The sequence below is a fragment of the Lemur catta genome, chromosome 5 (genome assembly GCF_020740605.2).
Source record: "Lemur catta isolate mLemCat1 chromosome 5, mLemCat1.pri, whole genome shotgun sequence".
NCBI classification, from domain to species: Eukaryota; Metazoa; Chordata; class Mammalia; order Primates; family Lemuridae; genus Lemur; species Lemur catta.
The window spans coordinates 109,569,477-109,584,034 of record NC_059132.1 but is presented as its reverse complement, the minus strand read 5'-3'; the positions used below and the strand labels follow the sequence as shown (position 1 = coordinate 109,584,034).

The following is a 14,558-nucleotide window of genomic DNA, read 5'->3' as shown; positions in this document are numbered from 1 at the left end:
GACCCTGATTTAATGGTCAGTGTCTGTGATAAAGCTTAAATTACCACTGTTCCCTTTCTAAGCTGCAAAGATGCGTGGCTGCAGGCTCAAAAATTCCTCTCCAACGAGTTTCCATTTGGAGAGCAGAACTAACCTCGGGCTAGTCCCGGGGAGGCTGCTTCCTCCGTGGGTGTGTAGCTCACAGCCGGGACTAGGCCCCCTAAGGAGAAAGGGGGCTCGGTGCATCCCTCAGCCCAGCTGCAGAAAGGGCAGCAGCCTCAACTTTGGGGCAGCTGCTTCAGGGTCTAGAACAGCATCCAACTCGCTTCTGTCTCTCATCTGCTTCTGTCGTCTGGTGGCTTCATCCTCCCAGGCCATGGGTGGGTTTTCTCTGGACAGGGGAGAACCCTGGCCACAGGTGGTGCTTGTCTCGTCACCTTACAGCTCTTGGTCAGAGAGAAGAGATGGCGGTCCCCACTAGCTCCAGCGAGGACAGACGTCCCTTCCCCCCACCTGCACCCTGGCTGCTCCTGCCACAGTCGCTCTGGCCACAGGGAGAGGATCTGTGACTGGCAGCCCCACAGGACCACGTGGCGAGCGTGTGCGTGTGTGTGCACATGTGTGTAGAGAAAGTGTTACCTGCAAGGACAGGAGTGTTCTTCTGGGCTGACACAAATAATAAATGTCCTTTGCACCTGGACACAGGACCAGCCCCCACGCTGGATACATAGCATCCAGCTTATACAAGTTCTTTACTAAGTCAAAATTTTCAATTAAAGTGCCCAGTATTTTCTCTTCTCAATAATTCTTGAAACCTTGTGTTGACATTTTGTAGGAAAACTGTAATTTAAGAGAGAAATTATAGCCATTTGTCATTCTGAAAATACTGTAGTCGGTGGATACCAGAGAGCCCAGAGGCTGAAGGGAAACCAGGAGGGCATCTGTTCTCCTCCCCCCAGCAGTGTTCTAGTCGCCGTAGCAGGAAGCAACTGGGGAAGACGGAACCTGCTTCGTGACAGCACCGTCACTTGGGGCAGCCCTCCTCCTAGGGTGGGTGAAAATTAAAATTTTTATTTTGATCGACTGAGATTTTTGTAATACCTGAAGAAGAAACTATTCTTCTGGCTAAATTCCTCTCTAGCTGAGGGTCTGGAACCTGCTCACCGTGTCACCAAGGCGCAGGTAAGGACAACCGGACAGAAAGGGTTTGAAAGCAGTGACGGGACAGACACAAAGCGGTTCTCTGCTCACGCCCTGCTGAGGCCACGCTGGTCAATAGGCCACCGGGCTGCGTTTCCATCCCTCACCATGTGGCGAAAGGCTCTTCCCTTGTTGGGGACGGGAAGCGTTTGACCGAGGACAGCAGCACAGGCTGCTCACAGAGTAACATGGGCAACAACCACTTCCCGTGAGCTGCTGCTGGAAACTCCGGCTGAGAATTGCTGACACCGGTTTCGACCTGGAAAGAAGAGGAGATTTCGAAACGGTGGCGGGGACAGATAAAGCCACTGCAGACACGCACAGCACGGAGAGGCAGCGTGCAGGCAGGTCCAGGCGGTGGCCTCGTCTGAGCAGAGTCCCGGTGCCATGGGGAGCTGCTGTCAGTGTGAGAACCAAAAATACCGTGTGGAGCCCACATATGGCATGCTTAAATCGCATGTTTAAAATTTGGATTTTATTCTCTAAATAAAACCATAGGAGGCTTTTAGGTGGCAGACTGTACAAGCCTGTTTGTGTTGTAGGAAAATAACTCTGGTGACAGGGTATACTGCCCAGAATAGTCAGAGCAGAAAGAAACCGAACGCACTTAGCTTGCTCAGGACGTGCGTGTGCTGCAAACACCCAGAGACAAAATCGTGACGGTGGCTCCAGAAATGGGAGAGGTGGGCCGAGCGAGGAGGTGAGTTGGAGGCGAGGTAGGCAGGGCACAGCCTCGTCTCCCTGAAGACAGGACTGCGGTTCGATGGGACTTTCACGGAATCCCCTCATTTCCCGGGGAAACCTAGAGACCCCCGGGGCCAGCTGTGCCCTGCAGGCGCCCCAGAGCTCAGCTGGGCTGACGAAGGTCAACCCCTACCTGAGGGTGAGGCCGTGGGCAGCGGGTCACCTCTGCTGCCTGGCGGGGCCACTGGCAGAAAAGGCTCTGCCTCCATCCCCAAGCCCCCAGGAAAACAGGGACAATGTCTACATCTCTATTTCAGTCCTCACGGGGAGACCGCAGAGCGCTGCCGCAGAGTATGCCCTGCCCCGTCACTCAGCACGGCCCTTTCCTATTGCAAAATAGTGGGCGGAAAAGAGGTAGAGTCAGAATGTGTGTTACTGTGATCAGTTTTTCCTCCTGTAGAAACTCTTACGACCACCACAGCCAGGAAAAGCACGACCTCACCAACTGGCACCTCCATTTCTCCTGTTCACGCCGGTTAAACTCCTTCGTGGATGTTTTCATGTACACTGGGGAAGTTTCCTCTGTATTCTTCAAAACGAATCCTTTCCCCAAGGCAGGACCGTCTCAGCCCGCGTCTGGGGACGGGCTGTCAGTTACCCTCGCGAAGGCTTCCCGTGAGTGGTGGCCGTTAGGTCAGATGGGATACAGGAGCCCAGACATCCTGCAGAGGAGAAAAATCAATGTAAATAAATGTAATTTCTAAATAAAATATGCTTCTACCTAATTGAAAAGTCATTATCAATTAGCCAAATAAAACTTTAATCAGACATGAATGATCGAGGAATCCTATCTTTAGAAGAAGAACACAGGTTGGCATCTGAAAACACTCACGTCTCATGCCATTAGCCTCAAAACCTTTTACCAGGTAATGGAGGTGTGAGTTTTAATTCCCAATATCAAACCAAGAATAAAATTATTTTAATTATGGTCAGCTGGGTAAGGAACATTGACGGTCTAATTGCTGAGTGGTAATTCTGTATTCTGTCCCTGGGAGACGCACACCTGAGCCAACTGCTTCAATAATTCATTACAGCACCTCCCTGTGCATCAATTATCAAATCATGGGCCTTCATTGCTTTACTTAGGGAAAGTTACCCTTGTGAAAAAGACTTTTACCAATCACCCAAACGCAGGGAAAAAAGAAAACCCTAACCTATACTTTGATTTTCATGAAAAGAATATAAAATTTTACCATAGCCCTAGCTATCTACATGTCAAAGGCTACATGCAACATGGTTACAAGGGCTACAGCTTATGAGGTTGTGATTCTGGCTTTGCCATTAGGTCATTGTAAACAATTGTTTTAATTTTCATTAAACATCAAAATATTTGTTGTCCAGGATTATATTTTATTATCTTCATATCCCATGATGCTAAATGATGCCTTGAAAATATAGCAGATCATCAATTGATACTCCTTTTCATAGGTCATCTGCAACTTTGCTAATCTCTATTATTGTTGTATTTATACTATTTTACGTAAAAATACCCAAATGAAAAAATGACTATGAAAGAGAGGAAAACTCAATGAAAATACAAAAATAAGGGTCTACAATGGAAAAGATAAAAATAAGATAAGATAACCTCAAAGTATATTTCCTTATGTACATAGGGAAGGCATTCCATAAATATCTGTTGGGTGGTAAATCAAAAAATTAGAAGAGAATAAGGGGGGGGAAGCCTACGTTTTCAACTCAGGACCAGAGTTTTTACCCCTGCTGCCAATAAAAAGGAGCAGTATTTACTCAACGTGAAATTTAACTTTTCTAAGCAGAAAATCACTGGATTAGTGACAGCCGGAGAAACATAAATGAGGAAAAGACAATTTACTGATTGAATAATCAATCCTGAATAGCTAAAAAAACTACCTTCATGGGGTTTACTAACTCATAATAACACCAAGTATATCTGTGCTCTGTAATTATTATCATTATCAACACTCTTCTTGATGGGGAGTTTCAGATGGATCTTAAGGGCCAATATTGACACCAGAATTGAGCACTAGGGAATTGTATCTCAGTGCATCTGTGTTTTTATTATTATTTGTGCATCTACTACGGAAAGGAATGCCTCCAAGATAGGAATCAGTCTCGTGGACATATGTCAGTGTTTGCTTGCACAGCACGGAAATGCGATTTCTATGTTTAGGAATCTCCAGGTGAGGGATGGGGTTACGAGCCCTGAGTTCCGCCTCCTTTCCTCCCACCTCCCACCTCCCACGCTGCACTTGTGACCCGGCGATTGTGAAGGTGATCGGGGAGTTTGAATCTTGAAAGAACAGGTCATGGGCACTGACACAAAGACTGTTCACTGTGGCAGCAGCCACGGACTGGAGTCCAGAGCCCAGCAAGGAGACAGCAAGAGCCGAGTGGGCAGAGTCCTGCAATGCAGTGGCACGTCCAGGGGACTGTGACAGGGTCACCTGTCCTGTGCACACTGTGCCTCCGGCGGGGAGAGAGTCTTGGCCACAGCTGCAATCCCTTTTTTCACACCTGTTTACTGCACATGGACAATTCTGTGAGCCACCTGAGGTCCTTCTTACAAATGTTTTCTCTGTTTAATTTACACAGAGTGGGTTTCTTTTGTTTTGGAACAAAAGTCCCTGGTGTGTAAGGAGAATAGAATACAGTTTTTAAAAGCGTAATTTTCTGGTAAATGAGGCAGGCGCAAATACAAAAATTAGAGTCGCTAGTTTCGAAATGACTTGCTTTTTCCCACATCTCACTCCCCGATCCTTAGGATAATTTCCTCTGATGGATAGAAATGACGCAGATCGTCACCAAAGACTCCACTAGACAGCCTGTTTACCCTTTGAAAAACACTTTTTGCCTAACTATAATAAAATGTAGTCATTAAATTTGGCATTTAGAGAAATTTACACATAATCAGGTTAACCCATTGACAGAGAGAATAAATCAATGAAGGGGAGGTGGGGAGAATGCCAAATTAGATTATCCAACTACAGAATCCGTCAATAAATGGAGGAAAACTGAACTAATTTAGAGTCTGTTTTATTATATTAAGTGTGTGCTATAAAAGGATCAACTGGCCTTTTAATTTAGAGGTCGTTATTGCAGGTTGTCATAACAGCCAGCAAGTTCATTATAAAGGGACTATTACAGATACAAGTTTATGTTTTGCTTCAGTAAAAAGGTGAGACAGTGCAGGGGTGCAAGTCTGCGACACACACTCTGTGGGGGAGGATCCGAGGTCGCAGGTCTGAGCCACAACCCAATATGGCCGTAGCACGGTCACTGAAGGCTGCCAGAGAGATTTTGCCTGATATTTCACAGACGACATCAATATTAAACCACTGGAGACCAGCTGAGGTTGCTGTCTCATTCTTAGACAATATGAAATTTATGTAAAGCCAGTGACAGTAGCAAATCCCCCTCAGATAATATGCCTGTAGTGTCTGAATATCACTATGACCTTCTCATAGGAACCCGATGATTATAATTTAAATAAAAATTCTCTTATGTTCTTGAGAGTCTTGATTAAACTGTGAGCCTCTGCAGAGTCATGGCAACATAAAGCTATGGAGACAGTGAAGTGTGTGTGTGTGTGTGTGTGTGTGTGTGTGTGTGTGTGTGTGTGTGATATCTAAGGTTTTTTTTTTCCTGAAATCCTACTCACGTCCAATTTTTTAAGATGCCTTGGTCTGATAGATTTTCATCCTTATTAAAGGTCTTTCTAAAGTACAGAATTGATATATCTTTGATCCTTATAGGAGATGAGTTAACTAAAACTTTTAGCATGCTTAGCTAGTCCTGACCATACAATACCTGTTTCAAAATACCGTTTTACCTTTGAGGCAAGGAAAGTTTGTTCTAAACATCAGAAAAGTTGCCACTTCTAACCAGAGAAAAAATTATCTTTTCCTTTTTTGAAAACAGAAACGATGCTTTCTTAAGGGGTAGCACAAGATTCTTTTGAATGAAACCTGAAAGACAAAGATTCTATGTGAGCATTTGCAATTTTTCAAGACTTTAAATGAAAACATACAATATTGGTAGTCAAATTTCTAAAGACTAGTTGTCCTACCCTTTACAGATAGGAACCTAATTCACCCTTTAGAGATAGGAACCTAACTCAAGTTCCAAAAGCAGAAGCAAATTCTTCAAAATATTTTTAAAGTTTTTGATATTCTAGCACTAAAAATAAGCACATCCTCAATAACCGAGCTGCACACACACAAAAAAATGTAAAATAAATCTAAAAGCATCAGAACCAGCATTCCTATTTGTTTTTCTGCAGTGCCCTACTCTGAAGGTATGAAAGAACTATTTAATGATATATCTTATCTCAAAATTTTTAGTGACTAGAATTGTTAAAGATAATCTTAAGGCCTCTCTCAATTCCTGATCAGATGGTCATCATATGGAAAGTCTCTAAACACTACGTTCAAATTCTGCTTCAAGCTCAGTTCTAAATCCATCACTTGAATCGGTTCCATTTGGTTTTAAACACTTAGTTTGGGCTCAAGTCTTGAGCATTTATCTCCTCCCTCCCCCGACGGCTCTGCACCAAGCAGCAGTTCCCACACGAGGGGAGCAAAGCCGGATCACTCCCTTCTGCGGTTGCAACTCCCTTCTCTGAATATCTACGTCCCCCGTCCTGCTCACCGTTCGTGCATTCATTTGCTTATTCATACGGCTACATCTATTCATACGGCTACATCTATTGAACAGCTAACATGTGCTGGGCACTGTTTTAGGTACTTGGGAGGCAAAGAGGAATGAAAACACAGTACCTGCCCTCTAGCGCTTAGAGTCCGTGGCGCGGAAGCACCATGCATGCAGAACTGCCAGCGACACAGAACACACAGATGTCTTGAAATGGCACAAACATAACTGGCAAATAAATGCTCCTGTGAGACACAAAGATACGAGCTGCGGAGATTCATTCCCCTTCAAGCCGGACTTGTTGCCCCAGCTGCGGGGAGGATGTAACTGGATCCCCGCCCTTCAGGGATTGCCCCAACACCCTTGCTCAAGACGTACCCTGTCCAGGGCAACGCACATCCAAAGGTTAGTTAACGGCGCGACCACTTATGCCCAGCACAATGCCACCCGTGGTGTCAGCCATCCTCCAGGTGTGCACGCACCTCAGTTCTCTCCCTGCTCCAGCCTGCCTCCTCCGCCACGCCACGTCCACAGGTGTAGGCTCCTAAGACACTTCCCGAAAAACACGCTGCCACATCTGCTTCCTGGGGAGCCCAACTGGCAAACTTTCTTGGATAAATGTTTTAAACAAACTATATCCTTAGCTTTCTTGCATTAGAATGAAACCCTCAGGAATATGCTACTGGAGGTGGCTGCATTAAATAGAATAGCAATGGTGATAATAAGAATACTAATAGTAATAGCAAAGATCCATCGAGGATTTACCTTGTGCTCAGCGCTGTTTCAAGGGTTTCATGCATAACAGCTCATCTGATCCTTGCAGCAATTCTACAAATAGATACTGTTATTAGTCCCTTTCAACTGATAAGTAAGGGGAATGGCAAGACAGATATCTCGCTCAAGGTCATGCAGCTACTAAATGGCTCCCAAACAGCTCTGAAGTGCGGTCTCTTAACCACTGCCGTAACCATTTCTCTAATTCTCTGGAGTCTCAACAAATTTCACAGCATCACCAGCCATCACAGCAATCACACATTTCAGAAGCTCTTTTGGACGAAAACAGCTGCCACTCACTGAGCCCCTACCACAGGCTAGTGCTGTTGTGAGTCCCCTGTAGCTTCAACTGACTGTCACATCATTCCTGTGGGTTAGGCCAGGCTTGTTATGCTTGCTTTACTAGTAAGAAAATAGAATCATAAGGATCATGTGACATACCCAGAGTTAGATTTTGCAAGTAGCAGTATGTTCTCAAATCTAGTATTTCTTTCTCTAAAAAAAAGTATTAATATCTCAAAGTTAAGCTATTTAGATTTTTCTGTGCTTAACCTGTGAACTATGACCTCTACTTAACCTAAAGAAGTCACCACCTTTAGGATCCATCATTTTTAGCTGTGCCACCTTAGACACCCTCCCAACATTCCAGAAATGGGGAAAATATCATCTGACCCCTCTGTCCACTAACACAGCCATCGCTATGTTCTGGCACTTGAACAGGATCATTCTCCATGTGTTCTTGTGGGGCCTCCCCGAGGGTGTACTAGAGATTCCACTCAGACAAGGAGGAATCATGTTCTTCAGTGTAAGCCCAAATGCTACGAATACACCACGTTGTATGTTTAATTATACTTTTGGGGCATTGATGCAAATTCTAGGAAATCCCAGTTCACAATGTGTAATGACATGATGTCATAATCAGCTCTTTAAAGATAAATTTAATTTCAAAAAGCCCACTGAGCCCTTTGGCCCCTGAATAATTCATTGAATTCAGCAAGCAGAAGTCATTCCTGGGGCTCAAGTAATGGACTGGGGAGTTGGAGGGGGCGGGGAGCAGTAAGAGGTTTCTCTCATGTCATTTTTTTATGGTGGTGAAATTACACGCACTTGTCACCTTGGGAAATACAGGGTTATAAATTCCTCCTGACCAAAAGGACCCCTGAATGGTTTTCCTGTAACCAAAGTGAGCGTGTGGGAAGAGCGGCTCTAACGCGCGGTGCGTGATCTGGCTTTTGGTAACAGGAACGAGGGGACAGAGAGCAACGACTCCGCGAGGCGGCTCCTGGAGCGGAACGTGTCTCTTTTTGTCTCTGTTATTCGCTGCCTGGCAATTGCTCCCAGCAGTGAAAGTCACGCTCGCCCCCGGGAGTGAGCGCAAATGTAAGTGACCGGGAGCCTGGTCAGAGGTCCGCAGTAGCCGACACAGCCCCTCCACCCCCTGCCCTCCAGGGCACTTCATTTTCACTTTATTACTTTTTCCCTCCAAGGGTAGATTAAGGTCCAGGGGAAAATGCCATTATAAGTGGAGGTTCTCGATTACAGGCTAACATCTCTGCCCTGCCTCACCTCCCACGCCCTTCACCTCCTCTCTGCCTTTCTCCAGCCTTCTCCTCTTCTGCAATTGCAGAGTCCCAGCCCATGGCTTGGCATCTGAAAGTGGCTTGAGTAACGCCCGCTGTAGCACCGCACGGCGACAGCCCCCAATGCACACGTGCAAACCGTGGGGGCTGTTGCTCCCTCGTCCACTTACTCTACTCTCAACACGGCAGCTGACAGCCTCCTGCCCTGAGGGGAAGAAAGGCTGTGACTTATAAGAGCCACAAACAGTTTACTTTACTTTTCCTTCCTTCTGACAGTCAGGTGTGCACGTCCAACACTCTCTTCCGTGATCTGCCGCTGTGAAAACTGTAGTCATTTGGCTGTCTCAGGAGAGGAAAAACAAAGAAACCACAATGACAGGACCTTTGCTTTTCAAAACCTCTAAAAGAATAAAAACCATCACAAAAGAAATGACAAATCTCCTTGAAATGAGCCCTTATGACCCAATTCAATGGCTATTGAAAAATAATGGTGGGCAGCCTAAATTTGGAAGGGACATATGATGGAGAAGAGATGGCTTAAACCCTCCAGAGTAAGGTCTGGGTTCACACCTGGCATACTGAGCCCATATGTGACACGCTTTCTGCCAGAGAGAGTCACAGTTCCCATGACAGTACCACCAAGAAAGGTAGTGGTTCAACTGGGCGTTGCCAGAGCTGATCCTCAAAATCTCAAAGTCGTGTTGACCAACACTACCTTTCTTGATTCTCACAACCAGCTCGTGAGGCCGTGTGACTGTTCACATCTCCGTGTCACAGAGTGAAAACACTCAGAGACACTCAGTGACAGCAGGGGCCCCCCAGCTAGAGAGTGGCAGGGCTGTGTCTCAGACTCCAAGCTCTTTCTTCCAAAGCAGATGTGTTTTTCCCTCCTTGAACTGGATTTTAGTGGCATGTCAGATTCTGTGAGGGTTTCAAGTTCAAATTAATCTCTCCTTAGATATCCTAAATCTGCTTCCTTAAAATGTCTGAAATAAGAAGATCTCTTTCCTTCGGCAGGCAAAAGGGTAACCACGTGGATGTCGGCGTATTAGAATCAACCTTCTTTTCACCGAGAAGCCGATTTTCCAAACACTATTTAAGTTAAAAAGATGCCGGATGTGGCAGTGTTCTCACTGTCACTGCCACGGGTCAGTCGGGCGGCTTGTTACTGCCCATTTCTAATTAGATGCACCAGAGACTTTTTAACCTCTGAGTAAAGTAATAAGTTTTGCATAAAAGCAAAATAAAAAAATAATGTTCTCACTCATCGAAAGTAAGATTTGAAGCAAAGATAAAATGAGAATAAGATTCACCTTATTCGCACACGCATAAGAATCAATTGTTTAAAAATAAATCAGATTTCCTGAATCTTGGAGACGTTAATCAAGTGGATCTCAAGTAAATTCCAGGAACATCCCATTCTGTGCACTGTTCTCATGTAAATGGCTCCCAGCCACACTCAGGAGTACATTGTACCGAAGGTGGGGGCTTGGAGAAGAAGTGGGCTTCCAGAAAAGAGCTGCAATTTGCAACTTGCAAGAGAAGACAGCGTTACACTCCCTGACGCTGGCTTTGAATGGGAGCATTGTTAGCAGTACTATATAATTACGTCCTGCCTTCAAAAATCACTGAGACTGATAATAATTTAGTGGATAATAATTTGACTAGCTTTTAGTTTGATGTCTCTTCATTGCGTCTTACTATTGGTAGCTACACTAAAACCTCATTAATAGAGACCTGTAATGGGCTGAAGTGAAACTCTATAAACTATTTAAAAATAAGATTTGTGGAAACAATGAGATATTTTTTAACCATCAAATCAGCAAAGAATATTTTTTAAAGTTAATTCTTAGTACAAGTAAGGCTGGCAAGTTCATGTATTACCTGTAGGAATGTAAATGTGCGTAATGTTTACATCATTCTAGAAAGTAATCCAGAAATTTGCATTAAAGGCTTTCAAAATGGTCATAGTTTTTGGCTCCGAAATACAAGTTCTATCCTAATGAAAATGTGCACAAATATTTATCCACAAATATGTTTACAATAGTGACATTTTTGCAACATCTAAATGTCTGCAGTAGGAAGTAGACAAGTAAATTGCGATATGTTTCCATTAAGCTTGTCAAGTTATAAATGCTCAGATTTATCTAGCGTCCTCCCAACCGAGCCCCGGCCCCTGGTTCCAATGCTGGAAGGACAGCTACCCAGGGAGGAAGAGAATATGCTCCTGTTATCTCCAGCTGGAATTTGGAATGCATTTTCCTAAAGCAAAAAAAAAAAACCATCATTTTTCTTAATTATAATTGAATCAATGTGTTCCCAGGCCAACTACTGGAAGCCTATTTAACATAAACCTTATAACCTTAAAATTTTAGGAGGAACATGAACCTTAGAAAATTTAATAATAGTGCCATTTCAACAGCATCAAATCCAAAAATATTACAATCATGATATGAAGAAGTACATCTTAAATCATAAACAACTGACTTATAAACTGACATTAGCATGAAGATCTTATTACCTGCCTTCTGTGTACGTACACAGAACATAACCGTATGCCTTTTGAATAATTTCTAGGATACATGCTCAATATCTGAAACCCACAAAATAATTAGGATAATTGTCAATTTAACTCCCAAATAGTATTATTCAACAATATCAGCAATGGAGCTTTCTGCAGTGTGTAAAAGAAAAGTGAGACCATCCCGTGTAGAGGATTTCATTTTGTTGTTTTAATTACCACATGGAATTGCTAGTCTAGTAGCATGAGTGGACTGCAGCAACTAACCTTTCATGTATGAGGGAGGAGTTAAAATTATTACTATTATTATTGTTAATTTACAGGTCAAAGTCATTTAACGTATTTGCCTATATTAGTACCCTGCACACTGTGGGTGCTATTGATGAAAAGGAAATTCTGAATCTTAATATTTCTAATAAATCCAATCCCAAATATAATTCTGACTACACTAATTTTTAGGGGTTGATGTTGTTTATATAACCATTATGTGACAGTAATTTTTTTCTGTCTTATATTAAATTTTTTGCTTGTTCCTTTCTCTCTCTCTCTCTTTCTCTCTCTCTGTTTTATATGTACAGTCACTATATAAGTCACAATCACCTTTTTATTGATTGGCATGGAAGGGCAGCAACAAACGGTTTACATTTTCTTTTGCCTAAAGCTTTAAAGCAGCCACTTGACCAGAAGCCAAACTTTATTTCAGAGGTTTGTAATTTCAAGGGTGAACACGGTGCTGCCTCTCCCTTGAGGAATTTATTTGAGATAAATCTATCAAGCTTATTTGAGTTCCTTCCAACTATCTTGGCCTCAAATATGTGTTTTCCCTTCCTTACTCCTCTTCAAATCTAGCAATACATTTTGTTCCATTATAGAGCTATCTTTAAAAAATTTATATCCCAGCCCAGGTAGACACAGCTAAGAGATGTGCACAAATGAGAATGTTTGTACGGATCAATTTTTTGTAAATAGAAGATGAATTTTCTGTATATATGTATATGTATCTATATATTTATTATTATTTTATTCTAAGTAATTCCCTTGCTGAGACACTGAATCCTACTGCAACTGTTTAAGTTGCTGTATTATTCCCAGAGGTTGTGATCGATGAATTTATTTCAGCAAATATTCACTGAGTTCCTGTATAGGCCAGGTGCTATCCCAAGTATTGGAAATTGAGTAAGCAAATGAGACATTCTCTGCCTTCACTGAGTTTTCAGTCTAATGAAGAAGATTGACATTAATTTAATCTTTTCATATTCCCTTCCTGTTCTTTAAGTATCTTTTTGTATCTCCTCACCATTTTTAAGGATATAGGAGCATCTACATAAACCATTTCCCAAACTTATACAACATGGAGGATCCCTAACCTTCCAGGGAGAACACACGAATGGGGATCTTAAGATTGAGTTTTCATATTCTCCAACTTTCTTTCTCTACTAGTCATTAAGTGTGGGAAACCCTCTGTCTCCCAACACCCCACCGTCCCCCTAGGCAATTTTATTATGCCTGTCTAGTGACTTAATCATCATGTGTATAAGGTGAAACCTACAAGTATATCTTAGTCCACATTTATTTTTGGAACTAGATTTCTTTGGATTAGATTGGTATATCCTACTGCCCTCTTGGCTTCTTGACTAGGGCTATCTTTAAGTCATCTCAGAACTCATGAGCTGCGTCTGGTGTACACGACCCTGACCACCTGGTCCTCTTGCACTGCTCGGGTTCCAAAATAAAGACACCACTTGACTGAAGCTTTTCAGATCTGAGCGTAAATGCCTCTTATGGTATTGTATTATAGCTACTTAGTTGTCTTTCTGAGTCACCATAATTGATTCTAAATTCCTTAAGAATAGGAGCTACCTCTATCATGTTGTTCTTTTATATCTTTCAGAATACCAGGACAGACCCTGCAATAGTAGGCAGTAAAATAATATTGGTTCAATTAACTTGGAAAAGATGCCCCGCTGAAGGGGACTGACGCCTTCCTCAGCTGTCTTCTGCAGATTGAACTCAAGGAAGCCGTGCTCTAAATGCAGCAAAGCTGTATTTTGTTTAAAACAAAAACAAACAAAAAGCCACAGAGTCAATCTGAAGAGGGCATAATTATGCAGGTGAAAAGTCAGCTAGGATTCTGAGAACTTTCGGTGGGGGGGGGCGGGAAGGCAGGCACACAGAGAATAGTTTTACCAATAGTTTTCCTAAAATAGGATTCACAGACCGCTGTGGTGCTTCAGTTTGTCTAAGTGGTAGAGATACGCAGTTTTTATTTTTAATATTTTGTGTTTGCTTTAATTTGTAATAGAAAAATATATGTATAGTAATTTCAGGGATCGTTTTGCTCAGGATATAGATCAATTCATTTAACTTTAAGGAAAAAAATTAATTAAATAATAATAGTTCAAATAACAGGAATGTAGGAACAGTTATGAGCAAACTCCACAAATGACTGCATCTTGAGAAACAGTGACCGACCCTTCGTCCTAACTGCAGTCAGTCAAAGCCACGGGGTCTCACTGGGACTCCTGATTTCTCAGTTCTACCGTCTGATCTCAGGCCACTCTCTAAGGGTCTCTGAATGTAAATCATAGATTTCTCTGAAGGATTTTCAGCGCTTGGGTATTTGCTTTTGAAAAGAATAGACTATGTCATTGGTCACACTGATACAGTTTCTACCAACATCCCTGAATCTCCTCAGCACTCAATGCTTTGTTTTCGCGCAGCTCTGCTCTCCCAAGGCCCAGGGCTCCCGCCGCGTCTGGCACCTGAGTGATTAAGCTTCTGTGTTCTTGCTAAAGTGCCTCTTCTTCCTCAGAGAGGCCTGACTGTTGATTTGCAGCAAAATTCCCACTGTCTGTGGTGCAATTATGATGCGTCAGCTTGTTTCCAGTCTCCTCTCTGACGGGCCAGGAACAGACAAGCATTTCGGTCCCAGCGGCCCAGCAGGGAGCTCGGCGCTGCGCCACTTGCCAGGGACAGTTGACATCTCTCTCCAAGGGCTGTGGTTTCTAACACAACACTATTCTTTGCTCCATTTATTGAAAACGGCTTCATCAGTTGCATTGCTGTCCTCACTTACTGTCAATTTCTGATCAACGTATTTGGTCCTTCCTGCTGATTCTGACATGAATGATTGC

The 14,558-nt window shown here is 43.2% G+C and overlaps 1 protein-coding gene and 1 long non-coding RNA gene across 2 annotated transcripts in view; one reads left to right on the top strand and one right to left on the bottom strand.

Annotated features, from left to right (window-relative positions):
* GALNTL6 (polypeptide N-acetylgalactosaminyltransferase like 6) overlaps positions 1-14,558 on the top strand; it is an 819,656-nt gene that overhangs the window by 701,090 nt on the left and 104,008 nt on the right. The gene's annotated exons all lie outside the window — the stretch shown is intronic.
* Positions 2,353-6,795, bottom strand: LOC123638696. The gene is made up of 3 exons (XR_006735451.1): positions 6,678-6,795; positions 5,732-5,867; positions 2,353-2,585 (listed from the first exon to the last, which is right to left on the bottom strand). It is a non-coding gene; the product is annotated as an uncharacterized LOC123638696 (long non-coding RNA).